The 15,007-nt window shown below is 37.1% G+C and overlaps 1 pseudogene across 1 annotated transcript; it reads left to right on the forward strand.

The window, feature by feature from the left end:
• Nucleotides 1-13,250: 13,250 nt before the first annotated feature.
• Nucleotides 13,251-14,107, forward strand: LOC105507558 (annotated as a pseudogene). Its single transcript, XR_001001122.1, has one exon. The product of XR_001001122.1 is annotated as a transcription factor BTF3 pseudogene (transcript).
• Nucleotides 14,108-15,007: the final 900 nt, after the last annotated feature.

Below are 15,007 nucleotides of genomic sequence, written 5' to 3' on the forward strand. Positions count from 1 at the left end.
GATCTCCTGACCTCGTGATCCTCCCGCCTCGGCCTCCTAAAGTGCTGGGATTACAGGCGTGAGCCACTACGCCCGGCCAAAACCTTTATTTTTTCAACAGAAGAACAATATTGCTGCACTTTATGTATCTGTTCTCTTATATAACAGTACAGGCATGAAAATTTATTATACCAAACAAATTCTGTACTGAATGCATGCTACCATTTTCTTTAAAATGTTCTTTGTATTTTAGTCATGAGAGCGTGCATACAGGAAAAATATTTTCATGGAGACTCCTTACCAGATATTTAATAAAGATCACTCACTACCAATGATGTTTGTAACACCTTGCCCCAAGAAAATTTGCCTTTGAGTATATTACTCTAGATGCCTTTTTTTCTTACTGATACAGGATATAATTTTATTTAGTTTTAAATTTAAGTTCTATGCATCCAAGGAGCTTTTCCATTTTTCTTTGCTATTGCCTATATGATGCCTTAGTTTATTTAACAAGAGTTTCCAAGTGGGGAACATGGAGAATTTTGGTTTAAGTGGAAATAGTGGGTCTTGCATTTTCCTGTTGGTGGCAGCACTTCCTTTGCTTTCTGTGTCCAGGACAGGAAGAGTTTGAATTGAAAGTAATCAGACCAAATTGAGCATTCAGGAAGGGGATCTTTGAGTACAGAATGTCTTGAATCAATTAGGTGAATAATAATGAAAGGATTATGTATGTACAGTAAAGCAACTTCATTTTAAAAAAACAAATTCACAAAAACAAATTAATTTAGAGATGTATATTTACAGAACAAAAAAACCCCAGCAAAATCTTTCAGCTAGTGAGCTTTTCTACTGAATTTAAAGTTTGATACTGGCATTAATATTTTTTAATTTTATCAGTTTATTATGTCCTATTTTCTTTCAAGGAATGGAAGATGTTAACAGTAAGAAAACATTGTAGACATACTCCAGTAAAGTACACTAATTTTGTATGATATAGGATGCTTTGCATTTGACAGCTTTTTGTAGTTCTATAGGCCTATTACTATGCCTCATCTCATTTTCATCTTCTATCAACTATGTGTAATATCCCCAGCACAGGAAACAAAAGGTTAGAAAGGTACAGCAAACTCAAGGTCACAACTTGATATAGAACCCAGGACTTGAATCATCTAATCCAGCATCACTTCCACAAAACTTCATTCTTAGGAGGGTTTTTTTTTTTTTTAATTCTTTAATGGAGGCATATGTCTATTACAAATTGTTTTGGACACCTGACTGTATTAAAATATTGTTGCAGAATATTGAGAAATGTCTTTTAAACTTGTAAATAATAGACACTTTTTGTATCACATTTAAAAATATTCCTTTCATTTAAAAATGTTTCAATAAATTTACTATACCCACATATAAATTTAGGATAGATACCAATCTTCTTAATAAATTAATGAATATGTGACTGATATTTTACCCTACATTCTGAAATAATAATTTGACATTATTTTTCTTTATCATGAAAACTATTCACTCATCAGTTTATATCATGCCCTGATTTCATTTGAGGAAACATTTTAAATGTGCCTTTGATCCAATGATTTAAAGAAATATACATAAAACACAAGCCAATTAAGTAGAAAATTTATGTGCAACATCACCACCTTGATTTAAAAAGAAGGGCAGAATCTAATTTTATTCTGTCAGGAACAAAACAAGGATAGAGATGTGCAGAAGCATTGGGCATCCAGATGTGCAGAAGCATTGGGCATCCAGGTGATGCGTACCCAGTATCAGTCTGTTAAAATGAGTAATTTTTAAAACTCCATTTAACCAGAATTTTGTACATAGCTGGTGCTCCATAGCACTGATTGATTAATTAACTGACTTTCGTAACTTACTGATCTGACTGGCTTTTTCCTGATAATATCTGTTTTCCTATTTGCTGCCTACTGGCTCCATCTCTTGTCAATTTGTTTCCAGCTTCAGGCAAGGCTTTTCCCTTAAAACTGATTTTCTTGCTGTTCTTTGGTTTAGCTTTGGAAATGTTCTGAAAAGGGCATTATTTTTGAGCAGGAGCGATGGCAAATGGTGACTGGACTTCCTGTTAAGTGAAGTAGCTCCTCCGAGCATGGGAGGGATACAAATGCTGTCAATATAGAAAGACACCTGATTTTCTAGAGATGATTTGCTTCATTTGTCACCTAGTGGTGGCTGAACAGAAGTTCTTTTTCCATTTTTTGTTTTGAACAAAAAAGTTCTTAGCCCAGAGGAAAGTATGAAATAACCGGTGCTGCTCCGTGGCTCTTACTCTGCTGTATTGCCCAACTCTGGGATCCTCTGAGCTTGTCAAGTCCCTCCACCTTTCCAGTTTCCCCATATCTCTCAGCCATCTATTTAGCCTAAGCTACTCTGAAGTGGGTCCCATTTTCTAAAACCATTCTCCATGCCCCACCCCTCCAAGAGAAGCATTTTAATTTCAATAGGGACTTTGCCAGCTGGTTGTTAAAAGAGCAGCAGTTAAACAATTTGTACCAATATGTGTAGTAATCTTTATACTAATATTTACATTTTAGAAGAATACACTTTTAAATCAAGAAATTAATTTATAATGACAGAAGTTCATATAGGTAAAGATAGGTTTGAGCCAAGAGTGTACCAGATACTTATTAAGTGGAAATTTATTCTCATCCTTATTAAATCCAGATGTTTTGAAGAATGAGAATTTATTGGGATGAAAGCTGGCAATTTGCTTATGAACTGGTGCCATGATTGGCCAAGTTCTGCTTGCATCTGACTGCCCTGTAAATGACTAAGCTGCCATGTAGTTTAGTCAAGGACAATCTCAGTAATTTAGTCAAGGACAATCTCACTGCCATCTCTGCCTCCTGGGTTCAAGCAATTCTCCTGCCTCAGCCTCCCGAGTAGCCGGGATTACAGGTACCCACCACCATGCCTGGCTGATTTTTGTATTTTTAGTAGAGACGGGGTTTCACCATGTTGGCCAGGCTGGTCTCGAACTCCTAACCTCAGGTGATACAACCTTCCTTCTCAGATATGAATGAAAGGGTTACTAATGTGTAAAATTTGCACCAGAGGGATATTAAAGGCAGTTTCTGTCTTTAGCTGGCTATGCGGCTTTGGAAGGCAAGTTATATAACCTTTCTAAACCACAGCTTTTGTATCTACTTCATGTGGCTGATGTGTATTATTCCTGGATAGGGAACATCATTAATATTCCTACATTTGTATGTAAACTTAAAACAATTATCAGAATTTCATTACTGTTATTTATTCATTTAGACGTAGTTTTGCTCTTGTCACCCAGGCTGGAGTGCAATGGTGTAATCTTGGCTCACTGCAACCTCTGCCTCCTGGGTTCAAGCAATTCTCCTGCCTTAGCCTCCTGAGTAGCTGGGATTATAGGCACCCGCCACCACACCTGGCTAATTTTTGTATTTTTAGTAGAGACGGGGTTTCACCATGTTGGCCAGGCTGGTCTAGAACTCCTGACCTCAGGTTATCCACTCACCTCGGCCTCCCAGAGTGCTGGGATTACAGGCATGAGCCACTGTAGCCGACCATTGTTGTTGTTTTTAACTTGTCAAAATAAAGCTAATGTGAAAGAATAAGTATAGAAATATTGTCAAGAAAACTGTGAAAGAAAACAAATAGTAAAGGGGAGCTTACCATAGAGATTTTATTAAGTTGGTGCAAAAGTAACTGCAGGTTTTGCAATTACTGGTGTACAGTAATTTGCCAATGGCAGAACCTACAATTACTTTTGCACCAACTTAATAAAACTCCCTATATGGCTACTGCAATCAAAATAATATGAATATTGGCTCAAGAATGAACAAATCAATAGAACAGAACAGAGAGCACAGAAACTCATTCGGGTATTCTTCAAAATAAATACTTAATATATGATGATGCTGACATTTCAATTTAGTGGGAAAAGGAAGAATTATCTTATAAATAATGTTAACATAATGGAATATTCACCTGAAAGGAAAAAAATAGATTTGGAACTTACAGCAAATACAAAGAGAAATTCCAGCTGTATAAATGACCTAAGTAGAAAGATATATAACTAGAAAATATCAAACTATCATGAAAGAGACTATGAATGACCTTGGGGGTAGGATAGGGACCCTCATAGGCAAGGCAGAAAAATCCAGAAACCATTAGAAAAAATGGATAGACTTGACTACATAATAACATAACAGCAAAAGACACCATTATAAAGTTGAAAGACAAATGATAGATTAGGAAAGAAATGTGACAAGGTGTTAATTTTCCTTATAATAGTGACTCTTGCAAATGGATAAAAGAAAAGAAATATAATAGAAAAATATGTACACAATTTGATCTAGCAATTCTCAGAAGAGGAATAGGAATACAAATAGCCAATAAATATATGAAAAGATGCTTTACCTCAGTGTAGTCAGGGATATGTATATTAGAGGAGTAAAGAGATATCATTTTTCATGTATCAGAGAAATAGAAGATTTAAAAAATGGATCAAATTCACTTTCGCAAAAGCGTAGGGAAAACGAATAATTATTAAGCACTATTGGTGAGTGTGTGACATGCTAAAACATTTTTGAAAGTCATCTGATAATATTACATTTAAATTTGCATATACCTAGAATTGATATTTCTCAGAATCTAGCTTACATAAATAAAAGCACTAGTTTTTGAGGGAAAAGACATGTAAAACTATATTTTTGCATTAAAAAATTGACACCCCCAAACCCTAGATACATCCTGCTTTGGTTTGAATGTGTCCCCCCGAATTCGTGGATTGGAAAGTTAATTCCCAATGCAATAGCGTTGAGAGGTGGGAACTTCAGTAGGTGATTAGGTCATGATGACTCTCATGAATGGATTAATGCCATCATCAGAGGAGTGGTTTAGTTATGTGGGACTAGGTTCCTGATAAAAGAATGAATTTGGCCCCCTTGTCTCTCTCATTGCTCTTTTGCTTTTCCACCCTTCTGCCACGGGATGATGATGCAGTAGGCCCTTGCTAGATGTGGCCCCTTGGTCGTGGACTTCCAAGACTCCAGAATCATAAGTCAAATAAATTTCTGTTAATTATAAATTACCCAGACTCAAGTATTCTGTAATAGCAGCACAAAACAGACTAAGACACACCCTGAACACCTGCCCATAGGAAAAGTATTGAATAGATTATGGCTTATTTATGTTATAGAATATTATGCAAATATTTACACAAGTCTATGCTCATTGACTTAGAAAAATATTCATGATTTAAGGTCAGGGGCGATGGCTCAGGCCTGTAGTCCCAGCACTTTGGGAGGCCGAGGCAGGTGGATCACAAGGTCAGGACATCGAGACCATTCCTGGCTAACACAGTGAAACCCCGTCTCTACTAAAAAAAAAAAAAAAAAAAAAAAAAAAAAAAAAAATTAGCCGGGCGTGATGGTGGGCACCTGTAGTCCCAGCTACTCAGGAGGCTGAGGCAGGAGAATGGCGTGAACCCGGGAGGCGGAGCTTGCAGTGAGCCGAGATCGCACCACTGCACTCCAGCCTGGGCGACAGAGCGAGACTCTGTCTCAAAAAAAAAAAAAAAAAAAAGAAAAATATTTATGATTTACTGTGAATTAAAAAAGCAAGCAGTTAAATAGTATGTATAACATGATTTAGTTTTATTTGTTTTTAAAATATTTTGCATAATTTTCTTACGCCTATAGCACTCAGTCTTCCCAGGAGGTCTCCCATCTAAGTACTAACCAGGCTTGCCCCTGCTTAGCTTTTGAGCTCAGACGAGATAGGGATGTTCAGGATGATATGGCTGTAGATGATTTAATTTTGATAAAAATAAAAAAGACTATACATATATTTAAAGACTATATATATGTGTTGGGTGTGCCCGTGTGTGTGTGTGTGCATGCATGTGTGTGTGTGTCTGTGTATGTGTGTGTATGTGAGTGGGTGAGTGTGCAGACATAAGAAAGACTTACAGAAAGATACATTCCAAAGCAGGATTCATCTAGGGTTTGGGGGTGTCAACACTTCCAAAGTGTTAAAATTGGTCAAAGCAGAGGAATGAGATTGGATTGGAGGAGGAGACTTTTTTTAAGCTTAATCTCTTTTTAAAAAATTATTTCCATAGGTTACTGGTGAACAGGTGGTGTTTGGTTACATGAATAAGTTCTTTAGTGGTTTTGTGATTTGTGATATTTTGGTGCACCCATCACCTGAGCAGTATACACTGCACATAATTTCTAGTCTTTTATCCCTCACCCCCTTCCCACTCTTTCTCCATGAGTCCCCAAAGTCCACGTGTCATTCTTATGCCTTTGCATCCTCATAGCTTAGTTCCCACTTATCAGTGAGAACATATAACATTTGGTTTTCTATTCCTGAGTTACTTCACTTAGGATAATAGGAGAATAATATTAGTTTTTTATATCCCTATATAGCTTGAAATATTACAGAGTCTTTATTACTGTTATGGATTGAAACTCATCCCCTAAAATTCATATGTTTAAGTCCTAACCCCCAATACTTCAGAATTTGACTTATTTGGAAACAGGGTCATTGCAGATATAATTAATTCTGATGAGATAATATCAGAGTAGGTGCCCTTATGAATGGTATTCTATACAAAGTGGAAATATGGACACAGAGTCAGATGTACACAGAGGAAAGACAATGTAAAGAGACAGTGAGAAGGTAGCCATTCATAAGCCACAGAGAGAGGCCTGGAAGAGATCCTTCTCTCTCAGCTCTCAGAAGGAACCAACCCTGCCAACACCTTGATTTTGGACTTCCAGCCTCCAGAACTGTGAGACAATACATTACTATTGTTTAAAGTATCCAATTTTTGGTATTTTGTTATGACAACCATAGCAGACAAATACAATTACTGTTGTAATGAAAAACCAATAAAGTGTTTTCCAAAAAGCTGATAAACGAAAATAACTTTATTCATTCAAGAAACATTCATTAACTATCGACAATGTACAAGTGTTCTATTACAAATTTTACTTGATAACCCAGAAATGGTAGAGGGTAAGAATTATATCTGCATTTTACAAATGAAGTTCACAGTTTTTCCATTGTCACACAGCAAATAAGTAGTGGAGTAGGAGTTGGATCCAGGGTTGGTTAACTTCAGGACTGGTGCTATAGCTGCTTTTCTATGCTGAATTCCATTGCTGAATGCTTGATCTCATCATTGTTCATTTCAAATATTTAGCGAGCATTCCTTAAGAAGATAGTTCTCTCCTTCCCTCATGTCAATAATGTCAACACGAGGCACAGAATGAAAATGCCAGAATGAGATTGCCCACAATGCATGGTATCAAAGTGAAATTATTTTATGGAATCTCATTTTATTTTATTCTGTTGAAAGGAAAGGCAGTGAACAATGGTTATAGCCTTTTCTTGGTGGTTGTTCTCAACATTTCATGTTCATTTTTATCTTGCCAGTTGTTTAAATTAGAAAGCTAAAAAATAGGAACACAGAAAAAAAGGTATTTCAGAAGTCATTTGACTTAAGGGTGGTTTGGCTTAATGACACATTTCAGAGTTTTGTCAGGGATAAATCAAATAGAAAATAACAATGACCTTGTGATATCAATGTTATACTTTCCAAATCTATTACTGTAGTCAGAAGGTTTCTTTGCTGTTCTAACTACTTGAAAAGGGCACTCTGATTGCCTTGTCTAGTAAGTCTAGTGATGGCAATTAGGCATGTTGGATGCTAATTATTTTATGCTGCTATTTGTGAATAAACACTTATTCATACTTAACATCCAGCTCAATTATCACTTTCCATCATACTCGCAGGTCAGTTTCTTGCATCGTGTTCTTTGCACCAATAATATTTTTATATATACAATGTATAATACATTCTTAACAGCACGTATATTCTTAATAACATATGATTTACATGTCAAAATTTCCTGATAAATTATAAATTTGTGAAGTTTTGAGATCACTCTTGTTCATCAGCATCTCAAAACCTGACATATTATAAATGATCAAGAGAGCAGAGAGAATTAGAGGTAGAGGGTGCACTAGGAATGACAGAAAAGCAACTTTGCCATCAAACCTAAGACTGCCTCATTATTTATCTCTCCCAAATGCACTACACTTCCAGTTGGCATGGTTTGCAGGTCATTCCCTCTTGCAAATGCATTCTCCTCTTCCCATCCTTCTTCTGTCTCTCTCCCTGGGAAAATACAGTTACCAGCGTTAGTAGTAGTACTAGTTCTATTACTAGTACTGGTAATAGCTACGCTGGTAATAGCCAACACTTCTACAACATTTATTGTGTCCAGTGTTGTTCCAAGTTCTTTATATACACTAACTAATTTAATCTTTAAGATAAATCTCTTAGAAAAACTATATTATTAGCCCCCTTCAACAAGTGATAAAACTAAGGTACAAAGAGATTAACTTGACTACTTGCCTGAGGCAACATAGCTCATAAGTATTGGAACCAGAATTTGACCTATGCAATCTGGTTCCAGAGTCTGTGCTCTTAACCACTACGTCTTCTTAACCAAGGACATTGGATCTGTAATTGATAGAGTGATCTAACTATCAATTGTCTATCATCTGCCTATTTATTTTATTAATTACCTTTTTCTATATATAAAAATTATTCATAATTACGGTCAGGCACTGCATGATAATGCTTTGGCCAATGATGAAGCACATATATATGATGGTGATCCCTCAAGAGTATAATGGAACTGAAAAATTCCTATTGTCTGGTGATGTTATAATGTCACAGCACAATGCATTACCTTTTCTATGTTTCCATATATAAATACTTACTATTGTGTTACAATTGCCTGCAGTATCTAGTACAGCAACATGCTGTACAGGATTGTAGCCTAGGAGCAATGGGCTATACCATAGAGCCTTTAAGTACACTCTATGATGTTCACACAATGACGAAATTACCTAACAGTACACTTCTCAGGATGTATGCCTGTTATTAAGTGATGTATGACCATAGGTTTTGTCTGTTTGTTTGTTTGTTTGTTTTAAACAGAGTCTCACTCTGTCACCCAGGTTGGAGTGCAGTGACACAATCTTGACTCACTGCATCCTCTGCCTCCTGGGTTCAAGCAATTCTCCCACCTCAGCCTCCCAAGTAGCTGGGATTACAGGCACCCGCCAACACGCCCAGCTAAATTTTTGTATTTTTAGTAGAGACGGGGAGTTTCACCATCTTGGTCAGTCAAACTCCTGACCTCAAATGATTTGCATGCCTTGGCCTCCCAAAGTGCTGGGATTACAGGTGTGAGCCACTGCACGTGGCCTAGTTTTTAATTATTTTAAATTAAACTGTATAAATATATCATTTCATTGTCAAACTTTCAGTGTGGAGCCAAGGCTTTTTCTTTGCTGATGAACATTTCTGATATGGTTTGGCTGTGTCCCCACCCAAATCTCGTCTTGAATTATACTTCCATAATTCCCACATGTTGTGGGAGGGACTTGGTGGGAGAGAATTTGAATCACAAGGGCAGTTTCCCCCATGCTGTTCTTGTGGTGGTGAATAAGCCTCATGAGATGAGATAATTTTATCAGGGGTTTTTGCTTTTGCATCTTTCTCATTTTCTCATCACCTCCATGTAAGAAGTGCCTTTCACCTCCTGCCGTGATTCTGAGGCCTCCCCAGCCACGTGCAACTGTAAGTTCAGTTAAACCTCTTTTTCTTCCCAGTCTCGGGTATGTCTTTATCAACAGCATGAAAACAGACTAATACAATTTCTTATAGTTCCTATTGCATTATCTGTGTCCTTTTTGCATTGTTCTACATTTTTTAGTTTTGATTTCATCTGCTTTCAAGATGAGTGGAAATTTAATGCCCTTGCAAAGTAATATGAGTGCAAAATCCATCTAATGTTTATAAATTTCTTCCAGTTACTTACAGGTGTCTTACCTATACCTGATGTAATCACAATTTCAATTTTTTTTTTATAACGGCTATTACATGAAGTCTTTCCAAAGCATTAGCTTTTACAGACCTTCAGTTCTCTTCATTTTCATGCTGAAATAGAACTGGTTTGTGTAATATTTAATGACATTGAGTAACTACAATAGTAAGTACAACTGGCATAAACACTGGGGAATCAACACTCTTGACTCTTGAAAAGCACATAAGTGCTCAAATGAGAGAAGTCTGAGGCATACCAGTGGGTGGGGTCCTACACAAGCAACCACTAGCCATGCTTATCAGGCAGTCTGTTTATAGAGATGGCAGAGATTCGGTTAGTCTGGTGTTAAGTGGAGTTGATTGAATGTTAATGTATTTTGTATCCACTGAGGCCAGTTATCTATTTCCGCCTCTGCAAGCCTTCTTTATCCAACTTCCTTCTCTATAGAGAGGTACTCACTTCCTTTTCTATGACTCTACAGTAGTTTAAAATGTTTCTATTGTATACTTGTCGTTTTTAAATGTAATTTAAAAAAATGTAGCTCTTCCCCACTAGAATGTGAACTAAATTTTACATCTCCAGTGGATAGCACATCTCTTGACACATCATAATGTAATGAAGATTTATCCACAGATAACTAAGAAAGACCTAGAGCTATGATTATTGTGTGTGATTTTTACCCTAAGAACTTCTCAAACCTCAAGTAAAGTTGCTTTGTGAATTTCACAAAGTTCTTGCCCTACAGCATTGCAATTCTATGACTAAGATATCTCTCCCTCCTTTTTGCATAGATAATTGTATTTAAATTATATGACATTTTCTCTCTACAGCTATGAAGTCTATTTCATTTTCCTAACTATGGATTCCCATATTTAAATTCTAGGTGGCAGAGTTTTCCTAGGAAACTACAAATTGCCATCAGTTCTTGCTGTTTATTTATAAAGGAGTCCAAGTCTTTAGAATAAAACATGAAATCTCATAGTTTTATTTAGCCTTTGATGGAAATATTGTGGGGAGCTACTGAATGTTTATGTCAAATAACTGATCATTACTGCAATTTAAAATATTCAGTTTCCAAAAGAGTAAAAGATTGTATAAAACTTCTGTAGGGAGAGCATATGTTTTAAGGGTTTTGTTGTTGTTGTTGTTGTTGTTTTTAAGAAGCCATTGGCATAGGCACACCATAATTTGGTGAAGAAACATTTCAGAAAAAGGAAGCAAACTTCGATGAGGTTGACCACTGTTTCGGCTAAACTGCTGACCTAGTGAAGTCTGTATTATTAGTGAAGTCTGTATTATTAGTGAAGTATTATTAATAAGCTTTTTAATGGGATGAGTCCTACATTTTTTCTCCTTTGCTGGTATTATAAAGTAACTATATATATTTGGCTTTGGTCATAATATATTAACTATTTTTACAATGACTTCCTTCATATATCTTATTGCTGGTATAATCTACAATTGATGGTTTGAAAGAGAGTAAAGAAATGAAAAAGACAAAAAAGCTTAGGAAATACAGTAGCATAATATTTATCAGAATTCTTTACCAACAAAATTATTTTTTGTTTTCAATTAGAGTAGTAATCTTGCTGATTGCTTTTCCATTTTAGTTTTATTGGGCTAAGACAACATCCTTTTCTTTATAACTTTACATTTTTTTTGAGACAGTCTCACACTGTCCTCCAGGCTGAAGTACAGTGGCACAATCATGACTCACTGCAGCCTCAACCGCCCCAGGCTCAGGTAATCCTCCCCAGTCAGTCTCCCAAGTAGCTGGGACTACATGTGTGTGCCATCACACCTAGCTAAGAGTATTTTTTGTAGAGATGGGAGTTCATCAGGTTGCCCAGGCCAGTCTTGAACTCCTGGGCTCAAGTGATTTACCTGCCTTGGCCTCCCAAAGTGCTAGGATTACAGTGTGATATAACTTGACATTTTAATATTCAGTAAATAATACTCTCATGTATACATATTTGTAAAGGTAAGAGTCTCATTTTGGTAACGTGGTTATGACAGAGTTCTCCAGAGGGACAAAACAAAGGGGAGTTTATTAAGGAGTATTAACTCACATGATCACAAGGTCCCACAAGGTCAGCAAGCTCAGGAGCAAGGAAGCCAGTCTGAACCCCAAAGCTGAAGAACTTAAGAGTCCGATGTTCGAGGGCAGGAAGCATCCAGCACGGGAGAAAGATGTAGGCTAGGAGGCTAAACCAGTTCGGTCTTTTCATGTTCTTCTGCCTGATTTTTATTCTGGCCTTGCTGGAAGCTGATTAGATTGTGGTCACCCAGATTAAGAGTAGGTCTGCCTTCCCCAGCCTGCAGACTCAAATGTTAATCTCCTTTGGCCACACCCTCACGGGCACAACCAGGAACAATACTTTGCATCCTTCAATCCAATCAAGTTGACACTCATTATTAGCCATCACATGACCTCATTCAAGAAAACAAGTGAAGGTGGACCACAGAGGGTGAGGAAGGCCTTTTGAGAGACCATCAAGTTCTCATTACAGAAAACTGAAGAGGACTGTCTGCAAATATAGTCTTAATTTCTTAGCTTCCAAACCAAAACCTTATGAGAAGATTCCTTTTGTTTCAAGGGTAAACATACAAATCTGGAAAACAGTATTTTTTGGCGTTTGTCAGAACTATCCCTGGGCAATGGCAGATTGAGTCATTTTCCTGGATTCCTTGCATTACTTTCTTGCTGATGCTACCATTTCCACCTCCCTAAACACATGTACACAATGCCTGGAATGAGCTGGAGTGGAAAGGATAAATTTACAGACTATTTATTTACAGAGGTTGTATTCTAGTTGGGGAGATAGCCAAAAAAAATAATACATGACATATATCAGGTAGGAATCAGTGCTCTGAAGAAAATTAAATAGGAAGAGGGACTAGATAGTCACAGGGCACATGTCTGTATAGATAAGAATTTATATATGCATGCCTGCATACGTGTGTGTCTTCGTGCGTGTGTGTGTGTGTGTGTGTGTGTGTGTGTGTGTGCAGGGGGTGGCAGTATCTTGTAAGGTGACATTTGAGCCAAGACCTGAAAGAATGAAAGGAGTGAGCTTTGTAATACCACATTCAGACTCAGGCAAGAGTGCAGCTTCCCTGGGCTCAGCACACTAGAGGTCCCCACCTATCACAAACACACACAAACACATTTATTAAAGAATACATGGCACTTCTGTTACCCAAGGTCAGGCATAGGTGCTTGCACAGCACAGCTCATGACCTTAAACATCTCTTCTTGTGAATGAAACTTCTCAGGCCCCAGGGAAACTCTTGTCAAAAATCTCTTGTTCTGTGACTTCATAACAAAAAGACAAGTGAGTTGCTTTTAGCTGCCATCTTGCGTCCCCGCGTGTGTGCGCCTAATCTCAGCTGGTCCACACGAGACCCCCTGAGCACCAACCCTAGTCACCCCGCGCGGCCCCTTATTCGCTCCGACAAGATGAAAGAAACAATCATGAACCAGGAAAAACTCGCCAAACTGCAGGCACAAGTGTGCATTGGTGGGAAAGGAACTGCTCGCAGAAAGAAGAAGGTGGTTCATAGAACAGCCACAGCAGATGATAAAAAACTTCAGTTCTCCTTAAAGAAGTTAGGGGTAAACAATATCTCCGGTATCGAAGAGGTGAATATGTTTACAAACCAAGGAACAGTGATTCACTTTAACAACCCTAAAGTTCAGGCATATCTGGCAGCGACCACTTTCACCATTACAGGCCATGCTGAGACGAAGCAGCTGACAGAAATGCTACCCAGCATCTTAAACCAGCTTGGCGCAGATAGTCTGACTAGTTTAAGGAGACTGGCCGAAGCTCTGCCCAAACGATCTGTGGATGGAAAAGCACCACTTGCTACTGGAGAGGATGATGATGATGAAGTTCCAGATCTTGTGGAGAATTTTGATGAGGCTTCCAAGAATGAGGCAAACTGAATTGAGTCAACTTCTGAAGATAAAACTTGAAGAAGTTACTGGGAGCTGCTATTTTATATTATGACTGCTTTTTAAGAAATTTTTGTTTATGGATATGATAAAATCTAGATCTCTAATATTTTTAAGCCCAAGCCCCTTGGACACTGCAGCTCTTTTCAGTTTTTGCTTATACACAATTCATTCTTTGCAGCTAATTAAGCCGAAGAAGCCTGAGAATCAAGTTTGAAACAAAGGTTAATAAAGTTCTTTGCCTAGTTAAAAAAAAAAAAAAAAAAAGACAAGTGAGTTGTGCTGAGGTGCCAAAATTAAAAAAAAAATTAATGTATTAAAATTGTAAAAAAATTGTATGTAGTTTATATGTACAAAAATATTTAGTACATTTTAAGTAAATTTTCAAAAAATGAGATAAAATTTTACCTTTATTTAAATAATTTTATTAAGATTTTGATGTTCATTTGTTATTGATAATGTACTTTCTACTTTTAATAAATAATTTAACATTTAAAAAACAACTTCTTTGAAAGCCTGAAGAATAATTCAATGTTTTTACATTTAATTTGACTTTTTCATTAAAATTTATTCAAATTTTGTGCATTTTGAATATAATTACATTATTTTTTATCCTTTAGATCAGTATGGTCAACAAAACATGGATTGTTGTGAAACTTCTGATTATAAAACACAGTGATTTTCCAGAAATGAAAGGAAGAAAGAAGTTTAATGGATCAAACATATAATAATTTCTGAATTATGTAGGTCTTTAAATTATTAAGTCTCTAAACATTGCTGTTCCATCCACAGAACACCTAGAGATGCACAAAAATTATTAAAATTAGTGAACATTGATGTTTGGCCTACTATATTATATAATAACCATAGCTTTAGCCTTAAAAAATTGTCATCATGGGTCCAACAACAGATGAAGGGATAAAGAAAAGGAACAGGAACAACTCCGGTCTACAGCTCCCAGTGTGAGAGATGCAGAAGACGGGTGATTTCTGCATTTCCAACTGAGGTACCCGGTTCATCTTGCTGGGGCTTGTCAGACAGTGGGTGCAGGACAGGGGGTGCAGCCCACCGAGTGTGAGCCACAGGGCGAGGTATCACCTCACCCAGGAAGCACAAGGGGTCAGGGAATTCCCTTTCCTAGCCAAAC

Source organism: Colobus angolensis, unplaced genomic scaffold (genome assembly GCF_000951035.1).
Source record: "Colobus angolensis palliatus isolate OR3802 unplaced genomic scaffold, Cang.pa_1.0 Scaffold150, whole genome shotgun sequence".
In the NCBI taxonomy this organism is placed as follows: Eukaryota; Metazoa; Chordata; class Mammalia; order Primates; family Cercopithecidae; genus Colobus; species Colobus angolensis.